The 20,453-nt window shown below is 45.6% G+C and overlaps 1 protein-coding gene across 3 annotated transcripts in view; it reads left to right on the top strand.

The window, feature by feature from the left end:
- Nucleotides 1-20,453, top strand: part of FGF1 (fibroblast growth factor 1) — a 385,534-nt gene that overhangs the window by 59,708 nt on the left and 305,373 nt on the right. Inside the window, exon 1 of one of the 3 annotated variants that reach the window (XM_069764048.1) lies at nt 19,917-20,259. The exons of 1 other annotated variant lie outside the window; for it this stretch is intronic. The gene's annotated coding sequence lies outside the window, so the exon portion shown is untranslated. Of the gene's footprint in view, nt 1-19,916; nt 20,260-20,453 lie in introns of those variants that run through there. One more of the 3 variants, XM_069764049.1, reaches the window with a different exon arrangement.

Here is a 20,453-nt window from a genome sequence, read left to right as displayed (position 1 = left end):
TTCCTCTCTCCCCAAGCACTATTGGTCCCATGCAGACGTGTTCTCCAAAAGAGCTGCGGAGACCCTTCCGCCTCACCGCCCCTATGACTGTCCTATTGACCTCTTGCCTGGTGCTGAGCCTCCCCGGGGTCGAGTCTACCCGTTATCTCTCCCGGAGACGGAGGCAATGTCCCAGTATATTCAGGAGAATCTGGCAAGAGGATTCATTAGGAAGTCAGTGTCACCGGCAGGGGCTGGGTTCTTCTTCGTACAGAAGAAGACTGGAGACTTACGTCCATGCATCGACTACAGGGGTCTTAACGCCATTACCGTTAAGAACAAGTACCCATTACCCCTGATATCTGAGCTCTTTGATAGGCTACGGGGAGCAAAGGTATTTACAAAGTTAGATCTGCGGGGTGCTTACAACCTGATTCGCATCCGTGAGGGGGATGAATGGAAGACGGCTTTTAACACCAGGGATGGGCACTATGAATATCTAGTGATGCCCTTTGGGCTCTGTAATGCCCCAGCCGTTTTCCAAGACTTTGTGAACGACATCTTTCGGGATATGCTCACCACCTCGGTCGTAGTCTATCTGGATGACATTCTCATCTACTCTCCAGATATAGACTCCCATCGGAGAGATGTTCGCAAAGTCTTCGACCTCTTACGGGCAAACTCCCTCTACGCTAAGTTGGAGAAGTGTGTGTTTGAGCAGGAGTCCTTGCCTTTCCTTGGATATATCATTTCTGCCCAGGGTTTGGCTATGGATCCTGCCAAGCTACAGGCTGTAATGGACTGGCAGGAACCCCATTCTCTTAAAGCGGTGCAGCGCTTTATGGGGTTCATTAATTATTATCGCCAGTTCATTCCACACTTCTCAACTTTGGTAGCTCCCTTGGTCGCCCTCACCAAGAAGGGAGCAAATCCCAAGTTGTGGTCAGAGGAGGTCTCCAAGGCCTTTCTCTCGATTAAGTCACACTTCGCTAGCGCTCCCATCCTACATCGCCCCGATGTAGATAAACCATTCATCTTGGAGGTGGATGCCTCATCCGTTGGTGCTGGAGCAGTCCTTTTCCAAAAGGATGCTCAAGGTCGGAAGCATCCTTGCTTCTTCTTCTCCAAGACCTTCACACCAGCGGAGAGGAATTATTCCATCGGGGACAGGGAGTTGCTAGCCATGAAGTTGGCTTTTTCAGAGTGGAGGCACCTCTTGGAGGGAGCTCGCTTTCCCTTCCAAGTCTTCACTGACCACAAGAACTTGGTGTATATACAGACGGCCCAGCGGCTGAATTCTCGCCAGGCTAGATGGTCCCTGTTCTTCTCCCGGTTCCATTTTACTCTCCATTTTCTCTCCGGGGAGAAGAACGTTCGTGCCGACGCCCTCTCCCGCTCCGTAGTGTCATCTGAGGAGGAGGAGGAGGAGCCTCGGCTTATTGTCCCTTCTGAGAGCCTGAGAACTGTAGCTCCGGTTTCGCTAGAGTCTGTGCCCCCGGGCAAGACTTTCGTGCCAGCTAACTTGCGACCGGAGGTTCTCTCTTGGGCTCACTCCTCCAGAGTGGGCTGCATTTTGGGACCAAGAGGACATCAGAGCTTTTGGCGAGAACATACTGGTGGCCGCATATGGCCCGAGATGTCAGGGACTACATTCAGGCGTGCGTTTCTTGCGCCCAGAATCGGTCTCCTCGGCATAGGCCTGCTGGGTTGCTTTACCCTCTACCGGTGGCAGACAGGCCCTGGGAGATGGTCGGAATGGACTTTGTGGTGGGTCTACCCAAGTCGCGTGGCTGCTCCATTATTTGGGTTGTCACTGACCATTTCTCTAAGATGGTGCATTTGGTGCCGCTTCCTCGGTTACCCTCAGCACGGGCCTTGGCGGTGTTGTTCGTTAAACCCGTTTTCCGTTTGCATGGTATGCCTGATAAAATTGTCAGCGATCGGGGTCCCCAGTTCGCATCTCGGTTTTGGAGAGAGCTCTGCCGTTTACTCAGCATAGAGTTAAACCTCTCCTCTGCTTACCATCCCGAGACGAATGGGTTGGTGGAGAGAACCAACCAGACTCTGGTGACATATTTGCGACATTTCGTCTCTGCTAGGCAGGATGACTGGGCATCTTTGCTACCTTGGGCGGAGTTTGCCCTGAACAACGCCGTAGCCGATTCCACTGGTCAAACTCCTTTTCTCCTTAATTACGGCCAGCATCCGCGTGTCCCTGTGCCCATGCCCGTGTCCTCCACCGATTCTAGGGTGGCAGACTGGGCGGTGGAGGCACGTGACATCTGGGACCGCACACAGGATGCTATCCGGGCCTCCAAGGAGAGAATGAGGGTTTCGGCTGATACACACCGGCGCCCCGCTCCGGTCTTTGCTCCCGGCGACTTAGTGTGGCTCTCCGCCCGTAACATCAGGCTGCGAGTTGAGTCCACTAAGTTTGCTCCTCGCTACATTGGCCCGTTTAAAGTTCTGGAACAGGTCAACCCTGTGGTTTACCGTTTGGCCATTCCTCCACGCCTTGGTATCACCGATACCTTTCACGTTTCCCTCTTAAAGCCCGTTCGCTTGTCTCGGTTTTCTGAGTCATCTGCTGGGACATCGGGTTCATCCACGGATGAATTTGAGGTGAATGCTATTGTGGGAAGCAAGGTGGTACGTGGCAAAAAATTTTATTTGGTGGATTGGAAGGGTCATGGTCCAGAGGATAGAACCTGGGAGCCTGTGGAGCACATTCGGGCTCCGCAGCTCATTGCTGCCTTTGAACGTAGCGAGGCCCAAGGAGGGGGGGGGGTAATGTTAGGGGTCGAGTTCCCGCTTCTGCACTGGGGGAATCTCGAGCCACTTCCGCTGCGGTCTCCCATTCTTGTCCAGCCGCAGTGGAGCCTGCTCAGCAAGGACGTCGGTCCCAGCGTCTTGCTCATTCTCACTCTGTTCAGAGAGTTAGTGCTGCTTCTCCAGTCTCTGCCATTAAAGTCAGTACTGGTCAGCAGCGAGCGGACTTCTCTGGGACTAAGTCCTTGTCTGCATGTACTGAGCATGCCCAGCGTAAGGTCTCCCGTTGGAGATCGAGGGTCATGTGCTCAGGCTCTGCAGCACATTCCATTGGTCCTCTTGGCAGGTCCTAGAAGGGCAAAAGTGCTGTGGCCACTTCCTGTGCTGCTCCTATATAAACTGCGCATGACCGCACGGCCATGCGCTAGTATTGTCTTGTTATTATGTGTGTGTGTAGATGGATGTATGTCGAAGGATGAAAGCTCCTAAATATCCCTCCCTAGTGTTGTTGACTGTTCGCGGATGATGGTAGCTATCTAGCGCCCGACTTGCCATCTACACGATACACACATCTCAGCGTCCTATAGCTGTGCCTGCCAGTACGGCGCCGTGCGCTTGCCTTGCGCTTTCCATACCCGAGTCTGGGTGGTTAGTGGCGTCCGTTAGTGCGGCATCGCTCGCACTCTTGTGCACATATTTGTCCTAAGGTTCTCTACACACCCAGTTGCGGTGTTACGCCAGCAAGGGTCTAATCGGGCTTCAATCCCTTCTGGGGTTAAGTCCGCTGACCACTTGCTCGCGCTCTAGTGCGGTACTGCGGTCCTGTGAGTTAACAGGATCGCTTTCTTCACGCTGGGTGAGGTTTAACCCACGCGTGTATACTTTAGTGTACCGCCATATTGTCTGCCAATTACTAGCAGCAGGTCTCCACCTGCACGGTGGACCCCGGACTGCGAACGCACCTTTATCATCTGTCTTGGTGCGTTCCGCCAGTCCTAACATATGGCCCAGTGCCCACTATTTGAGAGAGAGAGATGGCACACCCAGGAGTCAATACTGGCACACAAGCAGAAAGGGCAATATTAATCTCCCACTGATTTTTTTTTTTTTTTTCAGGGAGACTTTAGAAACAAAATAAAATAAAATGATTTTTTCAGGAAGAATTTAGAAACCAAAAAAAAGTAAAATGATTTTTTCCGGGAGAATTTAGAAACCAAATAAAAAAAAAATTGCCTTTCTATGGCCCAGTGCCCACTATTTGAGAGAGAGAGATGGCACACCCAGGAGTCAAGACTGGCACACAAGCAGAAAGGGCAATATTAATCTCCCACTGATTTTTTTTTTTATTTTCAGGGAGACTTTAGAAACAAAATAAAATAAAATGATTTTTTAAGGAAGAATTTAGAAACCAAATAAAATAAAATTATTTTTTCCAGGAGAATTTAGAAACAAAATAAAAAAATAAATTGCCTTTCTATGGCCCAGTGCCCACTTTTTAAAAGAGAGAGAGAGAGAGATGGCACACCCAGGAGTCAAGACTGGCACACAAGCAGAAAGGGCAATATTAATCTCCCACTGATTTTTTTTTTTTTCAGGGAGACTTTAGAAACAAAATAAAATAAAATGATTTTTTTAAGGAAGAAGTTAGAAACCAAAAAAAAGGAAAATGATTTTTGCCGGGAGAATTTAGAAACCAAATAAAAAAAAATTGCCTTTCTATGGCCCAGTGCCCACTATTTGAGAGAGAGACATGGCACACCCAGGAGTCAAGACTGGCACACAAGCAGAAAGGGCAATATTAATCTCCCACTGATTTTTTTTTTTCAGGGAGACTTTAGAAACAAAATAAAATAAAATGATTTTTTAAGGAAGAATTTAGAAACCAAATAAAATAAAATGATTTTTTCCGGGAGAATTTAGAAACCAAATAAAAAAATAAATTGCCTTTCTATGGCTCAGTGCCCACTATTTAAAAGAGAGAGAGAGAGATGGCACACCCAGGAGTCAAGACTGGCACACAAGCAGAAAGGGCATTATTAATCTCCCACTGATTTTTTTTTTCAGGGAGACTTTAGAAATAAAATAAAATAAAATGATTTTTTAAGGAAGAATTTAGAAACCAAATAAAATAAAATGATTTTTTCCGGGAGAATTTAGAAACCAAACAAAAAAAATATAGGCTTTCTATGGCCCACTGAGTGAGAGATGGCACACACAGGAGTCAGGAGTGGCACACAAGCCCAGAGGCCAATATTTATCTCCCACTGATTGATTTATTGATTTTTTCAGGTAGAATTTAGAAACCAAATCAACCAAAAAAATAAATAGGCTTTCTATGTCCCACTGAGTGAGAGATGGCACACACAGGAGTCAGGAGTGGCACACAAGCCCAGAGGCCAATATTTATCTCCCACTGATTGATTTATTGATTTCTTCAGGTAGAATTTAGAAACCAAATCAACAATAAAAATTAATAGGCTTTCTATGGCCCACTGAGTGAGAGATGGCACACACAGGAGTCAGGAGTGGCACACAAGCCCAGAGGCCAATATTTATCTCCCACTGATTGATTTATTGATTTTTTCAGGTAGAATTTAGAAACCAAATCAACCAAAAAAATAAATAGGCTTTCTATGGCCCACTGAGTGAGAGATGGCACACACAGGAGTCAGGAGTGGCACACAAGCCCAGAGGCCAATATTTATCTCCCACTGATTGATTTATTGATTTTTTTCAGGTAGAATTTAGAAACCAAATTAACCAAAAAAATAAATAGGCTTTCTATGGCTCACTGAGTGAGACATGGCACACACAGGAGTCAGGAGTGGCACACAAGCCCAGAGGCCAATATTTATCTCCCACTGATTGATTTATTGATTTTTTCAGGTAGAATTTAGAAACCAAATCAACCAAAAAAAAAAAAATAGGCTTTCTATGGTCCACTATGTGAGAGAGATGGCACACACAGGGATGGCACTCTAGCAGAAATGCCAATCTTAATCTCCCACAAAAAAACAAAACAAAACAGGGACTGTCCTACAATTACTATCTCCCTGCAGTAATCTCAGCCAGGTATGGCAGGCAGCAATAAGGAGTGGACTGATGCACAAATTAAATAAAAAGTGTGGACAAACAAAAAAGATAGCTGTGCAGAAAGGAAGGGACAAGAGGATTTGTGCTTTGAAAAATACAGTTGGTTTGCACAGCGGCGTACACACAGCAATGCAGCTATCAGGGAGCCTTCTAGGGCAGCCCAATGAGCTACAGCGCTGAGAAAAAAAAAATGTAGATTCCACTATCCCTGCACACCGAAGGTGGTGTTGGACAGTGGAAATCGCTACAGCACAAGCGGTTTGGGGGTTAATGGACCCTGCCTAACGCTATCCCTGCTTCTGACGAAGCGGCAGCAACCTCTCCCTAAGCTCAGATCAGCAGCAGTAAGATGGCGGTCGGCGGGAACGCCTCTTTATAGCCCCTGTGACGCCGCAGACAGCAAGCCAATCACTGCAATGCCCTTCTCTAAGATGGTGGGGACCAGGACTTATGTCATCACGCTGCCCACACTCTGCGTTCACCTTCATTGGCTGAGAAATGGCGCTTTTCGCGTCATTGAAACGCGACTTTGGCGCGAAAGTCGCGTACCGCATGGCCGACCCCGCACAGGGGTCGGGTCGGGTTTCATGAAACCCGACTTTGCCAAAAGTCGGCGACTTTTGAAAATGAACGACCCGTTTCGCTCAACCCTAGTATCAACCACTGAGGACTCTCAATTCTAAATATTTTTCTATCTACTGGCTAACATGGTACCAAGATATATGTCTTTCCTGCACCTTTGGTAAAGAGACTGCAACCTTGTGCCCTCTATTTCTTTCCTGTACGTCACCATCTATCATCCTTCCCAACTGCACTGGGAGCCCTGGGGATCAAGTTCTACCTGCGAGGAACTATACCACCTCGGCTGCAATACTATCATCCCCAGTGAACCCCTTTAAGCAGTGTCGACCACCCCTGGCCAAATACCACAGGCGGCATCACGAACATACTACATGAGACTTTATTGACATTTCCATTAATCCACTTTTTACTGGACACCCAGGGCCATGGAAGCCGTGCTCCATGCTCTGAAGTCAGCGAGCGAAAGACCCAGTGGCCCCAACCGGAAACTGAGAGGATACATACCACCGGAGGAGCAGCTGCTGACTACGGTAACACTATCCAGAGCCTGGCTGAGGCCACAGCCACAGCCCCCATGATGCAGCCAGATCCAGTTGCAGCCGCAGTTACAGTCTCCATAATGCCGCTATCGATGCCATACATACCAGGAGCAGCCTGGTTACCACAGTACTCAGGGGATTCACACACCCTGAGTGATTAAAGGAGAGACTATGCAGTTTGTTTGAAATGTACACAAAAGTGTGGCTGAACTAGCCAAAAACGTGCAGTACATGCAAGTGTCCCCAAAAGAGAAGATCCAGCTGGCCTCCAGTCCAGGAGTGTGCAGGCCTGAGGATCTACCCTGGAAAAGGAACAGTTAGTGAGAAAGACACCCCAGTGCGGGAACTCACAACCTTTTGCACTTTTAAAATTTAACATTTAAGAAAAGCGCCTCCCATAAAGGGAAGTAGAGTTGATGTTTTACCTGTTATTTGTTTATAATTGTTCACCTGTTATTTGTTTATGTTTTCCCAGTCTGGGAGTACAGGATTTAATGGGGGGATGTGACACCCCAGGAATCCTGTTGTCACAGTGGTATTGCTTGCCTCCCAGGGAGGGTGATGCCATGCCTGGAAGCGAGAAGGACTATAAACATAAGGATGAATGACCTCGGGGAGACAAAACATCCAACACCGCGGAGACACCATCACGTGTTTCTCAATGCACTGATCCATAACACTGCTCCCATCCCTTATGGGAAATATGCAAATGCATGTAGAAAAGCCGCGGAGACACCATCACGTGTTTCTGAATGCAAGCAATAAATAGCCAGGTCTTTCACCGGGAAGGAACAACCACTGGAAGGGCAGCATCCAAAAAGGAAAACCACCTATGCCATACATGGTATCCATCCACAGACAGCTGTTTCGGGGTATTTGCAAAAAGGAAAACCACCTGTGCCAAAACATGGTATCCATGTTTTGGATGCTGCCCTTCCCGTGGTTGTTCCTTCCTGGTGAAAGACCTGGCTATTTATTGCTTGCGTTCAGAAACACGTGATGGTGTCTCCGCAGCTTTTCTACATGCATTTGCATATTTCCCATAAGGGATGGGAGCAGTGTTCTGGATCACTGCGTTGAGAAACACGTGATGGTGTCTCCGCGGTGTTGGATGTTTTGATCTCCCCGAGGTCATTCATCCTTATGTTTATAGTCCTTTTTCTAGGCACTGCTCCTAATAGCCAGTTTCCTACTCCACACTGATGAGGGGCAAATACCCCGAAACAGCTGTCTGTGGATGGATACCATGTTTTGGCATAGGTGGTTTTCCTTTTTGGATGCTGCCCTTCCCGTGGTTGTTCCTTCCCGGTGAAAGACCTGGCTATTTATTGCTTGCATTCAGAAACACATGATGGTGTCTCCGCGGCTTTTCTAAATGGAAGCAAGAAGGAGTTCCCTTAATAGGTAACACTTACATGCCACACTTTTCTGACTCCAAGCCAGAAGGGGGAGCTCTAGAGTCTGGAGTCACCACGAGAGGGACACCTGTAAAAAAGGCTTGAGTCGCTTGCCATGCGGGTAGTGTCCACCTAAAAGGGAAAGAGAGAGAGAACCTTGCACAAAAGAGAGACTAAAAGAGAGAGAGAGAACGTTGTACAAAGCCTCAGGCAGCAAGGGGACACAGCGCAGTAAGGAAGGCTTCCAACCCCACCTGGCTAGGGGTATTCTGAATCGCTTCCAGGCTGCCCGGAACCTGTACCTGAACTGCATCAGTAAATGGTAAAGAGACTGCAACCTTGTGCCCTCTAATTCTTTCCTGCACTTCACCATCTATCATCCTTACTAACTGCACAGGGAGCCCTGGGGGCCAAGTTCTACCTGTGGGGGACTATACCACCCCGACTGCAATGCCATTATCCCCAGTGGACCTCTTTAAGCAGCGTTGGCTACCACTGATCGAAAATCACAGGTGGCGTCACAAACATACTACATTAGACTTTATTCACATTTCCATTAATCCCCTTTATACTGGACGCCCAGGGCCAAGGACCGGTTAATGCCATGTGACCACTCCTTTAAGAACAGAAGCGGACCGGTACCGAGTACCCCACGGTTCTAGCAGGTGCTCCAATAGGAGACCTGCTCCTTCCTAATGGGAACATTTTTTTATGATGCCCTCTTCCACGTATCTTCCAAGGGGCATTGGAGTGCCTCCAAAATTTTGACAACCCTTGCATTCACTGCATAGGCAAACACTATGTGAGACCTACTTTCTAATAATGGGAACATTTTTTCATGAGGCCCTCCTCTATGTCTTTTTCAAGGGTCATTGGAGTGGGTCCAAATTTTTGGCAGCTCTTGCATTGACTGCATAGGCAAACAGTATGGGAGATCCACTTCCTAATAATGGGAACATTGTTTTCAGGAGGCCCTCCAGTACGTCTCTTCAAAGGGATATTGGGGTGCGTCCAAATTTTGGCAGCCCTGCCACTCACTACATACGCAATAGCAGTATAGTAGACCCACTGTTTAATAATGGGAACCACAAAGCATGGCCAGCTGATGGCTGTCTAAGAATAGTCAGGGCCGACTGCTATCCCTTTAAGAATAGTAAAGGCCGCCTGATGGCTCTATAAAAATAGGCTTTGTGACCTTCAGAGTTCCTCCTTCATAAGTGAAACAGGCTGTGTCTGATGATGTGTCACACACCACATGGCCAGATAAGGTTGTAAAATGTTAAAATGACATTTCCCAGTGAGCGCCTTTGTCTTAGTTGCTAAAGTTAAAAAAATGCATCAAAAACACTATGTGTGAACATAGCCCAAGGTGTTGAGGAGCATTTTTGTTTTTGGTTATTTATTTTGCCTTGTATACAAGTCATTACCCTGGGAGGGATGTTCCTTAACATATTTCCCAGTAAAATCCATTTTGGTTTCGTTTTTGTATGTTCTATTGTAAGTCTGTAAAAATGGTGTAAGACTCTGACAACATTGTTCGCAGCAGTGACCTGGGAGTCAAAAATGCTTCCAGGAGTCTTCCCCATGCTGTTCCCATGTCATTTGAGGACTGTTTCCATCGATTTCCCCAATTTCTAGTCCCTTTGCAGACCGCCGGGGGTGCCGCTGAAAAAATTCTCGAGTTTCACATAAACTCACATTGGGCTCGTTGCTCGAGTCGAGCACCCGAGCATTCCAATTTGCTCGACCCAAGCAATGAGCACCTGAGCATTTTAGTGCTTGCCCATCACTAATGATAATGACAAATGTCATGTGCATCTTAGGGGCAATTTTTATCTATAAGTAAATTACCATATATACGACAGTGGCAATATATTATATGCCAAAAAAGAGGCATACTGGTAATACTGTGAAAAGTGAACAAAGACTACCAAGTAAAAATAAAAAGTGAATCTATATTGGGTAATCCGGGTGCAAAAATTTGCACCCAAATAAAACCAACATAGAAGAAGGTAAGAAAGAGAGGCAATGTACCGTAAATACTCGAGTATAAGCCGACCCGAGTATAAGCCGACCCCCCCTAATTTTGCCACAAAAAACTGGGAAAACTTATTGACTCGAGTATAAGCCTAGGGTGGAAAATGATGCAGCTACCGGTGAATTTCAAAAATAAAAATAGATGCTCCATACCGTTCATTATGGCCCCATAGATGCTCCATATAAAGCTGTGCCACATATAATGCTCCATACATTTCATTATGGCCCCATAGATGCTCCATATAAAACTGTGCCATATAGAATGCTCCATACATTTCATTATTGCCCCATAGATGCTCCATATAAAACTGTGCCACATATAATGTTCCATACATTTCATTATTGCCCCATAGATGCTCCACATAAAGCTGTGCCATATATAATGCTCTGCACCGTTCATTATGGCCCCATAGATGCTCCATATAAAGCTGTGCCATATAGAATGCTCTGCACCGTTCATTATGGCCCCATAGATGCTCCATATAAAGATGTGCCATATATAATGCTCTGCACCGTTCATTATGGCCCCATAGATGCTCCATATAAAGCTGTGCCATATAGAATGCTCTGCACCGTTCATTATGGCCCCATAGATGCTCCATATAAAGATGTGCAATATATAATGCTCTGCACCGTTCATTATGGCCCCATAGATGCTCCATATAAAGCTGTGCCATATATAATGCTCTGCACCGTTGATTATGGACCCATAGATGCTCCATATAAAGATGTGCAATATATAATGCTCTGCACCGTTCATCATGGCCCCATAGATGCTCCTTATAAAACTGTGCCATATAGAATGCTCTGCACCATTCATTATTGCCCCATAGACGCTCCATATAAAGCTGTGCCATATATAATGCTCTGCACCGTTCATTATGGCCCCATAGATGGTTCATATAAAGATGTGCCATATATAATGCTCTGCACCGTTCATTATGGCCCCATAGATACTCCATAGAAAGCTGTGCCATATATAATGCTCTGCACCGTTCATTATGGCCCCATAGATGCTCCATAGAAAGCTGTGCCATATAGAATGCTCTGCACCGTTCATTATGGCCCCATAGATGCTCCATATAAAGCTGTGCCATATAGAATTCTCTGCACCGTTCATTATGGCCCCATAGATGCTCCATATAAAGCTGTGCCATATAGAATGCTCTGCACCGTTCATTATGGCCCCATGGATGCTCCATATAAAGCTGTGCAATATATAATGCTGCTGCAATAAAAAAAATGACATACTCACCTCTCTTGCTGTTCGCAGCTCCTCAGCGTCCCGTCTCAGCGTCTCTCTGCACTGACTGTTCAGGCAGAGGGCGGCGTGCAGATTAGTACGTCATCGTGCCCTCTGACCTGCATAGTCACTGGAAGAGGATGCGGAAGACGGAGCAGCGCCCAGCGGGTGAAACGTCGACAGGTAAATATGAGATACTCATCTGCTCCGGCGTCCCTGGCTCCTTATCCCATCCTGGACATCCGGGCACCGCAGCCTCTTCCACTGTCAGCGGTCACCTTTACCGCTCATTAGAGGAATGAATGTGTGGCTCCACCCCTATGGGAGTGGAGTCCATATTCATAACTTTAATGAGCGGTACCATGTGACCGCTGAACAGAGGAAAAGCTGCGGCACCCGAAGACCATGGGACAGGTAGGGGGAGCGCCAGGAGCCCCGGAAGCAGGTGAGTATGCGACAGTCCTCTCTCCCCCTCACCCGCCGACCCCACCGCCGATCATGACTCGAGTATAAGCCGTGAGGGGCACTTTGAGCCCAAGAATTTGGGCTGAAAATCTCGGCTTATACTCGAGTATATACTGTAAGTGAAATAAATTGTCCATGTGATACACCATGGTCGTATCAGCCTAAGAGCGGCTGAGGGGAGCATGCAGTGTCGGTTTTAGACAAACTGGGAGCCTGGGCAAAAGTTTAAAGTGGGGCCCCAAATGCTCACATATCGCACTATTACACAGAAACATTTCCGTTGTATTTACAAGCGCTAAGTTCAGGCCGCTAAATAAGCGTGATCAACAATATTGAAGTCTTTCAACCTTTGTTTCCTGGCCTTTTTAGGGTAGATGCACTCATTCAGTAATTGGCAGCGCTTTTGACGCAGCACATGTCCCCCGCTTGCTATTGAATACAGGTGAATCCGTATGTGTTCGTTGAACCGTGCGGATTCACTGTGTCCAATGCATTCTACGAGTGAAATTTATCTTGGGGAGACAAATAAAGATAAATTGATATGCTGTGGTCTGTGTACACATAGTGGGCATGGGATTTCTTGAAATGCAATGACCAACCCCTCATAGTTTACTGACCATGTGCACCTAACCTTACTCTGGCTGAGAAAGGATGATTGGTACAGATAGTCCTCGATACAGTATCATACAGGTGTCATACAGTGCATATAGTAAAATTCACTCCCCATGGTCCTTGGTAGAGTATAATGCAGCCCCATCAGAGTATACTGCAGCCCCCCCATAGAGTAAACTGCAACCCCCCTCAAGAGTATTATGCAGCCCTCTCAGAGTATAATGCAGCCCCACACTCACAGTATAATGCAAGCACCAATGCCCACAAACATACACAGTATAGTGCAGCCTCCTTCACACACAGTGTAATGCGGCCCCCCCACACACAGTATAATGCACCCCCTCAGAGTAAAATGCAGCCCCACACACAGTATAATTCAGCCCCACTCCCACACAGTATAATTCAGCTCCCTCCAAACACACACAGTATAGTGTAGCCCCCACACAGTAGAATGCAGCCCCCTTCACACACAGTATAATGCAGCCCCCACACAGTATAATGCAGCCCCCACACAGTATAATGCAGCTCCCACACACACAGTATGATGCAGCCCCCTCAGAGTATAGTGCAGCCCACCCAGAGAATAGTGCAGCCCCCCAGAGTATAATGCAGCGCTACACAGTATAATGCAGCCCCTCCACAAATACACACAGTATAGTGCGGTCCTCACACAATATAGTGCAGCACCCCCACACACACTCTTGTGCTTCAGACACACACACACACACACACTATAATGCAGAGACACACACTACAATGCAGACAGACAGACCCACACACACACACTATAATGCAGACAGACAGATACACACACACTATAATGCAGACACACACGCACTTTAATGCAGACAGACAGACAGACACACACAATACTTAATTCTCCAACTCGTTCCCCGTCTGCTCTGACTTTGGCAGAGCGCCTCAGCGTCTCATCAGCTCCACTGCTGAAACACACTGAGTCACAGGCAAAGGAGGAGTGATGGGAGAGGGAGAGTCAAATGACGCTCTGTTCTCCATCACTGCTTTCAACTGTATCAGCATCTATGATGCCGATAAGTTGAATGCGTGATGCGGGGAGGGGGTGGCGCTGGGCTCCTCTAACTCAGGGGCTTCATACTGGGCACTAGCTGGGGGCCCCTGGAGGAGCAGGGCCCTTGGTGTCTGCCTGGTCTGCCTACCCCTAACACTGGCCCTGGGAGCATGCATAGAGTCATGGCACATGTAAAGAATTGCATATGGAAATAACAAGTTGAACATAAACTTAAGTGGTGAACAGAATATAAGGATATCATCCCCAACACATAGTCAAGTAAATAGTACGTGTGACCAGAAATCCAGCCACATATGTGACAAATGGGGAAAAGAAAGGGAGGAAGGGTGAGAGGGGTAAGGGGGGACTGAAAAACATTTTATATAGAACAAAAAGAGTGCCAGAAGATGATACTTATAGGAACCAAAAGTCCAAATAGGGAATAAGCTCCATGGATACTTTGGACTTTTCTGATGATCCTCCCATAAAAGATGTTGCACTCCAAGAAGAAAAGGAAAAATGAAAAATAGCTGCAGGTCATCAACATGATGCTGAGATATGCTATGGAAAAATAAAAAAAGCAATTAAAAACTACGAAAAAAATACACAAACAGTGAAATATACAAAAAGGCAGGTGTGATTAAAAATAGGAAAATTACGGATGAAGTAAAGCTCATGGTCTCATTGAGGTGGTATGGCTGTATGGGCTGCAAGGTTCAGATCCACTTTGTTTCTAATTGTGTGAGCAAACGGTTCACTTGACCTTCACTGACTCCCAGCACAATACAATCAATACTCCTCACTTTTAAGCCACTTGGGTCGCATTTGTAGAAAAATTAGGGCATGCAAGGGCATGTAACACATTTCCCACATGGGAGACATCCCCACCTGCTGCCACCTAGGGCAAAATCATCTGATCACTATTATTATAGTGGCTCTTAACCAATATGTCTTTATGATTTTTGTTGCATTTTGCAGTGATGCTCCATTTTTTTGGTAAATACTGTTTGAGAATTTTCAGCTAACAAAATTGACCAATATTTGTCAATACATTCCCTCATCAAATTTCACTGATAATGATATTTGGTGATCATTCTTATATTTTTGTCTGCTAAATGTGGTTTTGAGATGTGAATAAGTTCATGACGATTGGAGTTTGTCGCCCTGATGTATGCATATACACCAGTGATTGTCTTACCGCTGTCAATAACATCATGTCCTCCCTCTACCTTAAACTGAACCTGTCTAAAACTGAACTCCTCTTGTTCTCTCCCTCTACCAACCTACCTTTGCCTGACATTGCCATATCCGTGTGTGGTTCCACCATTACTCCCAAGCAACATGCCCGCTGCCTTGGGGTCATCCTTGATTCCGAGCTTTCCTTCACCCCCCCACATCCGATCATTGGTTTGCTCTTCTTATCTGCATCTCAAAAACATTTCTAGAATTCGTCCTTTTCTTACTTTCGGCACTGCAAAAAATCTTACTGTTTCACTCATTCATTCTCGTCTTGACTATTGTAACTCTCTCTTAATCGGCCTCCCTCTTACCAAACTCTCCCCACTCCAATCTGTCCTGAATGCTGCTGCCAGGATTATATTCATCACCAACCGTTACACCGATGCCTCTACCTTGTGCCAGTCATTACACTGGTTACCCATCCACTCCAGAATCCAGCACAAAACTATTACCCTCATCCACAAAGCACTCCATGGCTCAGCACCACCCTACATCTCCTCCCTGGTCTCAGTCTACCACCCTACCCATGCTCTCCGTTCTGCTAATGACTTGAGGTTAGCATCGTAAATAATCAGACCCTCCCACTCCCGTCTCCAAGACTTTTCAATTAATCCCTAATCCCCACAGTTTTAAGCGTGCCCTAAAAACGCATTTGTTCAGACTAGTCTACCGCCTCAACGCATTAACCTAACTATCCCTGTGTGGCCCATTCAAAAAAAAAAAAAAAAATTAATCAGGTTCCTCACATCATGTTCTCATACACTTCATGCAGTTAATAGCCCTCTGTGTCTGTACTGTTACATACTTAGGCTGTTAACTGGTTCATGCAGCTTCACATGAACACCCGATCCTTACACTATGGCTGGTCCGAACAACGAAAGCAATTGTTAATATCCACCTCTCGTGTCTCCCTTTTTCCTATAGATTGTAAGCTTGCGAGCAGGGCCTTCACTCCTCTTGGTATATATTTTGAACTGTATTTTTGTTACGCTGTGATGTCTATTGTCTGTACAAATCCCCTCTATAATATGTAAAGCGCCGTGGAATATGTTGGCGCTATATAAATAAAATTATTATTATTAATAGAGCAGTTGCTGTATCCATGTTCACAAAACCTCTCTTTTAAATCTGTTTATTTTTCAAAATCCATAACCGATGAACACATATGTCTAATTCTTAGAAATTGACCCGTCGGCGCAGAATTAATGACTTGTATAGGATGTGACGATGAAGCATGAAGGACCACGCTGGCAGAGCTCTCTTTAGGAACAGGTCCGTTTGTAACATCCCACATTGATTACGCTTCACTGTCACATCTAAGAAGCCAATAATTGTGTAATTGAATTAGCATGTTAAACGTTAGTTCAGATTATGATTAAATTGCCAAAAATTAGACGCCGATTTTGTTAAGGGTGCAGCCTATTGACAGGTACCGATCCAACAGGCATAGGTCCCTCACCCACAGCCCCAGGAACAGATTAGCATAGGATGGCACAAAGGATCCTCCCATGGCTGTCCTCTGGAGTTAGAGGTAGAGGGACCTACCAAAAAAGAGAAAATTATGCATAAGGGCAAACTTCAAAACTTGTAAAGCAAATTTAATTTCGTCAGGTGTCATTTTTGTCATGGCAAGATAGAAAGATATTGTGTTCAAGCCATCTTGATACCGAATACTCATATAGAGTGACTCAGCATTGCAAATCATCAAAATCACCCCTTCATCCACATGTAATGAGTTGTTTTTGTAGAAAAACTACTGTATTGCGAGTATGTGACCGCAGAGCTCACACCAATGGTTTGAATAACATGTCAAGATATTTGCACACATTTTCAAATAAGTTCCCAACCCTGTACGCAATTGGTCTACCTGGTGGGGTCTTACAATCCTTGTGTACCTTGTGGAGCAGGTATATTGTTGGAACTTTCGGCTCCAACACTATAAAAGCTTCATGTAGCTGCTTTGAGATGATGTTCTTTTTACAAGCCGAATCAAGAATTTTCAGGAGCAAATTGCAATATGATGATAATGGATTAAACGTCATCTTGTGATAATGTTTATCTCTGAGTTGACGGTAGTCATCTGCTTCGTACGTCTTACAAGGACAAATCACAATGTTTCGACCCTTGTCAGCAGCATTATATATCAAATCTCGAACCTTTTCCAAATGATTGAGACTAACACGTTTCTCAAGTGTTGGGTTATCCATATAAATTCCAGCTGGGATATTCTTAAATTCTTAAGAAACTAATTGCACAAAAAGATTGATATTAGGACTAGTGTTGAGCATTCCGATACTGCAAATATCGGGTATCGGCTGATATTCACGGTATTGGAATTCCGATACTGAGTTCCGATACTTTCGCAATATCAAATACCGGAATCAGAAGTTCCCATAATTCAATGAGCCAGTTTGATTTAACTCAGCCAATGAGGAATCCTAAGAAGTGTGGGCACATCCTGTTAGTCATGTTACTACTGGCATGGCTGTGATTGGCTGCTGAAATGATGTCACAATGCACTATAAAAGTCGCCGCCGCCGCCATTTTGGGTTCACTCTGCTGTGAATTCAGTTAGGGACAGGACGCTGTGTTCTGACTGAGGGCCAGTTTGAGATAGCGATTTGCTTCATTGTGCTTTACCCAGGCTAATTTAGCAACCACTGTGTGAGAACCTTGTTTTTGCCTTGCAGCGCTGCTCACGGCTGTCTGCAAGGTCTCTGTGTGAGTGCACCTCACTCTGTAGTCGGTTCTGCAGCCACAGCTGGTTGTAGTCAGCTCAGCGTGCGTCACTGCCTCATACTGTTCCATTGTCCTTTTTTCAATTAGTGCTGCCTGCTGCATATTTTTCCAGATTTATCCTATAAAATCCTGGTATAGTCCTGGTAAAAGGACTATAAACATAAGGATGAATGACCTTGGGGAGATCAAAACATCCAACTCCGTGGAGACAACATCACGTGTTTCTCAACGCAGTGATCCAGAACACTGCCCCCATACCTTATGGGAAATATGCAACTTTTTTTAACTTTTACAATGGTAACCAGGGTAAATATCGGGTTACTAAGCGCGGCCCTGCGTTTAGTAACCCGATATTTACCCTGGTTACAAGTGAACACATCGCTGGATTGGCGTCACACACGGCGACCAAAAAAAGGTCCTGATCATTCCCCAGCGACCAACGATCGATAGGGCAATAATGGGGTGGTGGGTGAGAAGGCAATGATGGGGTGGTGGGGAGAAGGCAATGATTGTGGTGGTGGAGAGGGCAATGATTGGGGTGGTGGAGAGGGCAATGATGGAGGTGGTTGAGAGGGCAATGATGAGGGTGGTGGGGATGGCAATGATGGGGGTGGTGGAAATGGCATAGATGAGGGAGGTGGTAGAGGTGGGGGAGAAGGACCTTTATAATGAACTGAAAGGTGGGAGAAAACACCATCAGGGACTTGTAATGAATTGGGAGGTGTTGAAAGATGCTCAGTACCAGATAGCATCTTATCCCACCCCCAAATTCTTTATGATGCTAACAAGGACTTATTATAATGAATGGAGGGGGCTATGTGCATACATTCAGTACTTGCAGGGGAAAATTCTGCTGCATATCCTAATGTGTTGGCAGGAAGAACATTGCGTAAAACACATTTATTTTTTGCAAAGTTTTTGCCATTCTTTTGTTACTATTTTCCCCCACTCATTAGTACGGGTGAAACACGTTGCAAGAATTGACATTATGCAGATTTGAATCTGATGCAAATCTGCAAGGAAAAAATGAGCATGGCTGTTACTACTGGCATGGCTGTGATTGGCTGCTGAAATGATGTCACAATGCACTATAAAAGTCGCCGCCGCCGCCATTTTGGGTTCACTCTGCTGTGAATTCAGTTAGGGACAGGATGCTGTGTTCTGACTGAGGGCCAGTTTAAGATAGCGATTTGCTTCATTGTGCTTTACCCAGGCTAATTTAGCAACCGCTGTGTGAGAACCTTGTTTTTGCCTTGCAGCACTGCTCACGGCTGTCTGCAAGGTCTCTGTGTGAGTGCACCTCACTCTGTAGTCGGTTCTGCAGCCACAGCTGGTTGTAGTCAGCTCAGCGTGCGTCACTACCTCATTCTGTTCCATTGTCCTTTTTTCAATTAGTGCTGCCTGCTGCACATTTTTCCAGATTTATCCTATAAAATCCTGGTATAGTCCTGGTAAAAGGACTATAAACATAAGGATGAATGACCTTGGGGAGATCAAAACATCCAACACCGTGGAGACAACATCACGTGTTTCTCAAAGCAGTGATCCAGAACACTGCCCCCATCCCTTATGGGAAATATGCAACTTTTTTTAACTTTTACAATGGTAACCAGGGTAAATATCGGGTTACTAAGCGCGGCCCTGCGTTTAGTAACCCGATATTCACCCTGGTTACAAGTGAACACATCGCTGGATTGGCATCACACACGGTGACCAAAAAAAGGTCCTGATCATTCCCCAGCGACCAACGATCTCCCAGCAGGGGCCTGATCGTTGGTCGCTGTCACACATAACGAGATTGTTAGCGGGATCGTTGCTACGTCACAAAAAGTGTGACGTTGCAACGATATCGTTAACGAAATCGTTATGTGTGAAGGTACCTTTAGATTTTAAACAAATGGGTAAGAACTTTCTTTAAACTGTTTGTTTCGTCAAACCCAACAACTCAGCAATGATCCTCAGGGTCACCACACAGGAATTAGTGGAAACATGTGTTTTATCTATGCACTACTCCCTCTACGTTAATACTTTAATTTATCAGAAATATGGTTTCTGGGAAACATTCTCTTCTATGTAAAGACAGAGCACTCTGGGGCAGGCATCATTACACACCTCAGATCCGAAAACAACTTGTGACTTGTAAGCTGTTGGAAATTATATTTTATAAATATTCCTTTTTTTGGATATCAGATGCCAGTCAGAATAGGTGTCCTTGTATGACAACAGGTTCTTCCTTCCCTCCCTGTTTCATTTTTATATTGAGCAAACGACGTAATATCATTTGATGTGTATGACGGAGGCTGCAAATTATTCGCCCTGCTGTGATACAAAATCTGCAAGAGGCCAGACTTCTGGAGCACTGTCTGCTTCTGGATCTCCATAGTAGAAACCAGGCGAGAATATAACACAAGACTTGCTGACAGCACTGCTCCACCCCTCATTTTTCCCATGATATCTGCTGTGCCACAACGAAAGCTTATTCCCAGGAATTTAGATATTCACAGAAATAAGAGCCTCACAGCTGGAACACTACAGGTAAGTCACTATAGTGGTTAATATATAAAACTATTGAGATGATCAGTCTAAGGTGTGGTACATTAACAATGAAACCCATGCATATGGGAGGTGCTCTTCTCCTGCCAGCTGTTTGTTTGATAATCGGTATTATTGTAGGGCATTACTTAATTCACAATGTCTTATTTCCTTGCTCTGACGCGTTCTTATGCTCT

The sequence above is a fragment of the Ranitomeya imitator genome, chromosome 4, assembly GCF_032444005.1.
Source record: "Ranitomeya imitator isolate aRanImi1 chromosome 4, aRanImi1.pri, whole genome shotgun sequence".
In the NCBI taxonomy this organism is placed as follows: Eukaryota; Metazoa; Chordata; class Amphibia; order Anura; family Dendrobatidae; genus Ranitomeya; species Ranitomeya imitator.
Note: the sequence above shows the minus strand (reverse complement) of the source record. Positions and strands in the feature narration are given on the sequence as shown.